This window comes from Ascidiella aspersa, chromosome 2, assembly GCF_963924565.1.
Source record: "Ascidiella aspersa chromosome 2, kaAscAspe10.2, whole genome shotgun sequence".
Classification (NCBI taxonomy): domain Eukaryota; kingdom Metazoa; phylum Chordata; class Ascidiacea; order Phlebobranchia; family Ascidiidae; genus Ascidiella; species Ascidiella aspersa.
Genome location: NC_139448.1, coordinates 35,513,490 through 35,520,147, shown reverse-complemented (window position 1 = coordinate 35,520,147; position 6,658 = coordinate 35,513,490). Strand labels below are relative to the sequence as shown.

Genomic DNA, 6,658 nt, shown 5'->3' with positions numbered 1-6,658 from the left:
ATATTAAATCGGTAAAGAAATAACAAGCTTTACCTTAAGAAAGCACTTAACGTCACAAAATAAACGTTGATCTATTTATTTTGCTACCCAAGAGCCACCATTGTCTAACCTCCAAAGTATTAGCGGATGTCAACCCTTGACATCTACAAATTTATAAACACACGTTTACAGCCTTAAAAGTAAAAACTTATATTTTTAAGAAGGGTCTAAGTTCATAAAGACTTATGATTGGATTTATGTCATGCGTGACGCGGTTAGTCGCAAACCTTTTATGTGCTTTATTAAAATCGGTAAACAAACGCCAATTTAACAACTGGACATATAAGAATGTACGTACAAAAACTGCTCTACACAACTAATTTTTTTTAAACACAATACCTGGCCAAATGGAGTTTATAAATAGAATAAATAATATCAAATGACCTTCGAGACACCGGTCAAATCGAGTCAGTGATGTCGAATAAGTAGTGTAGCCGGTTGAACCATTTTAGAACAAAGATCAATTTTTCGTCTTCATCAGGATACTGACGTATCGTGCAAAACAGATTTCTTATAAATGGACGATTAACATTTCGTGCGATTAAAAACTCGCACCAACGCTCATTGGTTGAAGAGCGCGCGATAGCTTATCGGCATTAGAACGTCAGTTTTTACGTTTATCGTGCTGGCGCAGGAATGGATATTCCACGACTCATGAAAACCTCGCTTGTGGTAATCGGTTTCCTTCGTCAACACCTGGGCAGCAGAAAAGTTAATGCTGTGCTTGTGGGTTGCTGCATGACTTGCCAACGCTGATTTCTTGGCATCCTTCTTGCCCACATCCCTTTCGTGCTCCTTCCGGCGCGTATTCAAACTTCTACCCGTCTCCCCAATGTAAATTTCGTCACACTCACTGCACGGTATAGCATACACCACACCCCTTGTCGCAGTTGCATAAACCGGGTCTTTTGGGTGCGACAGCATCTGACGTAGGGTGTTAATTGGTTTTACCCCAACCAATACACCGAAATCGGTCAACATACGACGCATAACATCAGTTAACTTTGGTATGTAGGGTAAGGTGACGAAGCACGTTCTTTGAACTGGATCTGTTTCCGTGAAACCTTTTTATGATCACGGAGAATCCAGTCCAAGTAGCCATTTAACCGTAGGGCATCATGTACTCTACGCAATTCGGTTTGAAGCATCGCAGGGTCCGTCGTCAAGCGTCTGGCCTGATCTTTGAGTGCTTTGACAACAGCTCGTTTCTGGTACACTAAAAAAAAGTGGCTATTTTCCCGGATCTCTCGGGTTACGCATACACCCATTAGTATTGTATATTAGGTCGAACATTTTCATCCAACATTTATAGGAGTTTTCATGATTTATAAGTTAGAGTTTGAGTTCGGGTGGTGTCATTGTTAGTTTTAACAAATTTAATTTCTGCAGTTTTGAATTATTTTATGATTTATTCTCTAATCCTCCGTTTAATTTACTTTGTTGGGGGGCAGACACACCTATTAGTGATATTAAAGCGTTCGGTGCTTTATTCCGTAACTGCGACATGGTAAAGTGAGATTAGCGCCACATAAGCACGCGTTTATAAAGTACAATGGAAAAATAGGAAAGTGAATTCAAAACCCCAAAAATCGAATTTGCTTTTTGTAAACACCATTGCCATTGCCATGTGCTATTACCAGTTAACTGCCAACCTAGTAAAGCTAAATATTTATTTAAAATTTGTTTAAACATGCGGACATTCAAAATTTAGTTTGTTTGTTAAACTACAGGTGCATTTGGCCTCTTAAATAATTTTTATTAAAATTTCAGTTTCATTTTCGCCTATACGGCGCATACTACAGATATTTAAAATATTGTGGGATTTGCTGCTTTTTTACACTACTGTCCTATTCATTTGTGTTGGTGCGGCCCGCTATGATGTTCAAACTATCACATGCGACCCTCAAGTGAGACTTGAGTTTAACAATCATGTGTTAAGTTACAGTTTGCTGGAACGATTTCCCGACAAAGAGTTTTCCCGTATATTGAGGATGGTTGATGCTCGGCAGTAGGCTACGTTCTTTAATTTTTCGACTATAGAAAGTAGCGATAAGCGCCGCGTCAGATTTATAAAGAATCGGACTTTCTGCATCACTATAGTTTGTACTATATTTGTAGCTTTTAAAATGTATAGAATTCATGGTAAAGACGCTTTATTTCCAACGTACAGCTTAAAACAAAAGAGCAGTTCGGTTCTAATAAAAAAGCGAATTGTGTATTCGCACACCAAAAATATCACACCAAAAATACAAAGGAAGTGAACGTATTAGTTAATCATTGGCGCAGAAGCAGATAGTTTCTTTTTTGCCAACATAATTAACTTTACGATCGTTTTGTAAAATGTGTTTAATATATTGCAGGCCTGATATCATTTTCGCTTGCGAAGCAGTGTCGCTTTAAACGTATTGTATTATACCATGCGCGTTCTATTGCTGTATTGATCGGACACACACGATAGTGGAGTTGTCATTTTAAAATATTGATTTTCGTTTTAGTTTCTCTTTTTTCGACGTGTATAGATCTCGCGACAAGGGTGATATTGAACATTTGGCACGTAGCCTGCGCCGTGAAAACTGTGTTTTATCGAACAAGGGACAAAACTGGCCACAATTGAACGGTACATTGTATTTTAGCGGCAAAAATTAAAATCTGCAAAGTCGGTTGTCATTAGAAAAATATCAAGGTTGCAAAGATGACTGAAAAACTAACAAAAATTTTTAGCATGTATTTTGGATAGGCACACCGTCGAGTTTTCAACCTTAACTTGGTTGTGTGAAAATCGTTTTTACTCCTTAATATTTCGCCAAGCCTTCCTTAAGGCAAGTCTGGTATTATTGAATTGAGTTTCAGTTTGTTGATCATTACGAAGGAATAGACAACAGATTTAAGTTTGTGTACATATGTTTCGGCATTTTTATCTTTTTTCAATTGTGAACTTATCTAAAATAATGTAAGTAAAATAAAGAAAGTAGGTACGGTTTGTGGCTGTGCTTCTCATTGACCTTATAAGTGGTAGGGGATTTCTGACCTAGTCTGAGCCAAGTCCTCTGACAACCTGTCCTCACTAGGGAGCAGGTGCCGCCACGGAGGTCACACGGTTCAGTATTTTTTTATCAATAAATAAAATGACTACAAAAGCACAAGGAAAACATAATAGGGAAGCTTTCAGGCAGCTCACGACCATTTACTTTTGTGTTTCGCCATATTTCCCTATGGCCACCCCTCTACTGTTGTAGGTGCCGTGTGAAAACGCTTCCGATTTGCTTGTATATTTTTTTTCGCTTCTTTTTTTTAATTTTTTACGCCGCAATAAGTTACACGGCGGAAGAAAAGGACACACGAGAGATAAAATATCGATGGCACCCAATAGGAAGCGACAGATAAGCATTTAAAGACTGGCCCATTCGAATCGAAGTGCTGCGAGATTCTTATTTCTTTGTGCTTCGAGCTGAGTTGACAATACGATAGCAGAGCGACATCCAGAGGTGATAGAGAATTACGACGTGCGTAAGCTAGAGGCGATACAGAGCAGCCTATTATAAAAGTCGCGGCGCACAAGAAGAACATCAAAGACAAGAACCTTAACATATATTCTTTTCAATCTTCTTATAACTAAGGTTTTAACTTTAAAACTACAGGAAATGTTTTTGGAGTACACCTCACCTACAAATTGTCCGAAACTTCAACTTTTCGCTTCGAAGTGTCAAGCATTCCTTTGCCAAAACGGCTAAAGGAAGTTTCTAATCAAATTCTGTCACATGCTTGACGGGAATAAATCAAACAAGAAATTATGTCAATTACGGGAGTAAGAGACGACGATATGGAAACCAATAATTTTGCAGGTAACACTACGAGCTATTTCAAGGTTTTTACCTTTTCCCTGATTATATGGGCCGAAATTTATTTTGTAATTTATTTAATTTTAAGTCGTGCAGGCCTGGTGTGGATATGTTTGATTGAAGTAAGATACGAGACAGGTGCAAACAGAGAGCCTAAGGTTTAGCATTTAAATTTGCGGTGGTAAAATAGGTTGTGTTGCAAGAGCAACAAGTTTTTTACAAATAGAAGCCTCTTTCCAAAAGTCGCATGCGCCTAGTTTTACTGAGAGCCACTTCGCACAATGAACGCTACACGCGCGGAACAATAAGGCACAGCAGGATACCAGCAGCCGCTTGTTGCTATGCGAGCTGAATAAAGCAAGTGATATGAAAGCATTCTGTATTGAAGTTTTTCTGCCGCTAGATAGGAGTAGATAGCTGTTGAGAACTAAAACGATAATGTCACACTTTTTTATATAAAAAAAACACCAAGCCCTAATAATATACCCCTTCCAACAATTTTCAGACAAGTCCTCGTTTTGTCTCTAAATAGCTATCTACTCCTTCCTAGTGGAAGAAATAAATCCAGAGCTTATTTACATTCGCTTGATTTGTTCAGCTCGCGAAGCGAAAAAGCGACTAGCACCGTGCTGCGCGTTTTATTGGCACTGCGAAAATAAGCCGCGCGTGCGACTTGCCTGTTAGAAAGAGGCTTCTCAAATAAGTTTTTCTCTTGCAAAACGACATATCTTACCGCCGCAAATTTAAATGCGAAATCTTGAGACAGTGTACACCTCTCTGTTAGCACTTGTTTCGCATGTTGCTTCAACCAAACATATCAACACCAGGCCTGCACAACTTATTACACCTTAACATGGCGTCATACAGAAATAAATTTAAAAAAATTGCGTTTATTTGGTTTCAATTGCAAAATTCGAGTTAAAAGATGACGTATAAGTCACATTTTTGCATATTGCTCGCAACAACAGATTTAAAGTCTGTTTTAACAGTGATTGCACGTAACGCGGCATGGTAAAAATTTACCGAGTAAAAGTTGGGAAAACGTATAGCAAACCATGGGCGTTAAACCATTTTAATAGAATTGTTATATTTGCTTTTTTAACGTGTTAGCTTGACATAATTTAATAACATGGCCGTACGCATTATATACAATATATTTATCAAATATATTTTTCAAACATTTCTCAAATACCTCGTCGTACTTAAACTTATTTTCGCGGTAATAGGCTACATGAAGAGACAAGGCCATGTAATAATGCTTCACCAATCACAGAACGCAGAGACACACGCTTTATATGAAAGTTTTGTTAAAGGTAAAGCTTTTAGGCGTCAGTTTGTCACTGTCTCTGGGAAATAGGATTTTTATTTCAAAGCGGCAAAAATATATAAAAATATAAAAAATAAAAATATATAAAAATTGATTGCAAAATTATTTTAAAATTATTTTTGCATATTCTTTACCAAACTAACGTATAAGATAATGAACCCCTGGCAACAACCCCTTTGGCATCTAAGACTTAAGTTACCGTGGATAATTTTCGGCCCATATCTGTTTTTGCTTGCCCCCCCCCCCCCTCACCCCCCAAAAAAGTAAATAAATATAAAACAAACTAAAAATTAAACACTAAACCCTGAAATATACCTTCCCAACCAAAAAAGATAAAATACACAACAACCGCACCCCCGTCTAGTCACTGTATCCCTGTCTAATCGTAGTAAATAACCAAAACATAATTTAAAAAAACAATTTATTAAAATTGAGTTAGACTTTGTGGTTGCTTTATATCCCTTTTTCAAAAAATTAGTTTTCATAATAAAAGTAATCGAAAAAATATCGTAGCTGCTAGTTGACTTCTAAGTTGTTTACCTTGATACAAGGTAAAAGTCTAAGACTGCAAAATTGAAGCATGCCTAAATGCCATGCGAATAAACAGTTCGGTCAATGATTCAGCATTTTGAGTTTAGTAATTCCGCAAATCTAAGTTCTGTACAAACCGTTTTTTATAGGTACATTATAATTTAACAAACATACGCTAGTTAATGACACTAAAGGCTATCTAACATTTTCTCCTGGCGAAGCCTTTTGCTTTTTTGAAAGAATAACATTAAGGCCTACATAGAAAAATATTCAATATTTAAGGGCCTTTTAGAAAGTATTTAATGCTTTAGGCCTTAGGGGGTGGTCGTCGAGTAGAATTTAAAAAATAAAATAATCATCAGAATTAGGCAATATGAACTAAAAGTTTAGCAGTATAAAAGAAGCAAAAGAACCGCCAGTCTAACATTTGTCTTTTGAAGACTTTTGCTGCAGTGAACCTGTCGCGTTTATGACGTCACTATTACACTTTTCAATTAATGAATCCAACTTTAACAACGTAAATTCAAAAATTGTTCGTGCCTCGCGCGATTTTGATGCGGATTTCTACAGTAATTCTGTGCAGCACAAAAGCATCAGGGGTAGTATAGGGCACTCTAGTTCCAAATTGAAATTTAGGCCAACTTACAATAAAATTTTTGCAAGGTTTACAATAGGTTACAGGCAAAGTATTTCTACTTTTCAGCGGTATCATAACATTTTAAATAGCCTTTCCCCAAACATTCAGAGAATTGGGGTAATAAATTTCGGTGTTGCAATTTTGGCAAAAGAAAATAGAATTTACAAAAAGCTTTATTATTGTTGTTAACGACTAACCGTTTTGTAAAGTGTAAGGAAATTTGGCTGCTCACCAAGAACAATTACCACCATTGATTTCCTTTGGTCTCGCACTATAGGTGCATGC

General features: G+C 37.0%; 1 pseudogene; it reads right to left on the bottom strand.

The window, feature by feature from the left end:
* Positions 1–600: 600 nt before the first annotated feature.
* LOC146165520 (uncharacterized) lies at positions 601–1,307 on the bottom strand (annotated as a pseudogene).
* Between the last annotated feature and the right edge of the window lie 5,351 nt (positions 1,308–6,658).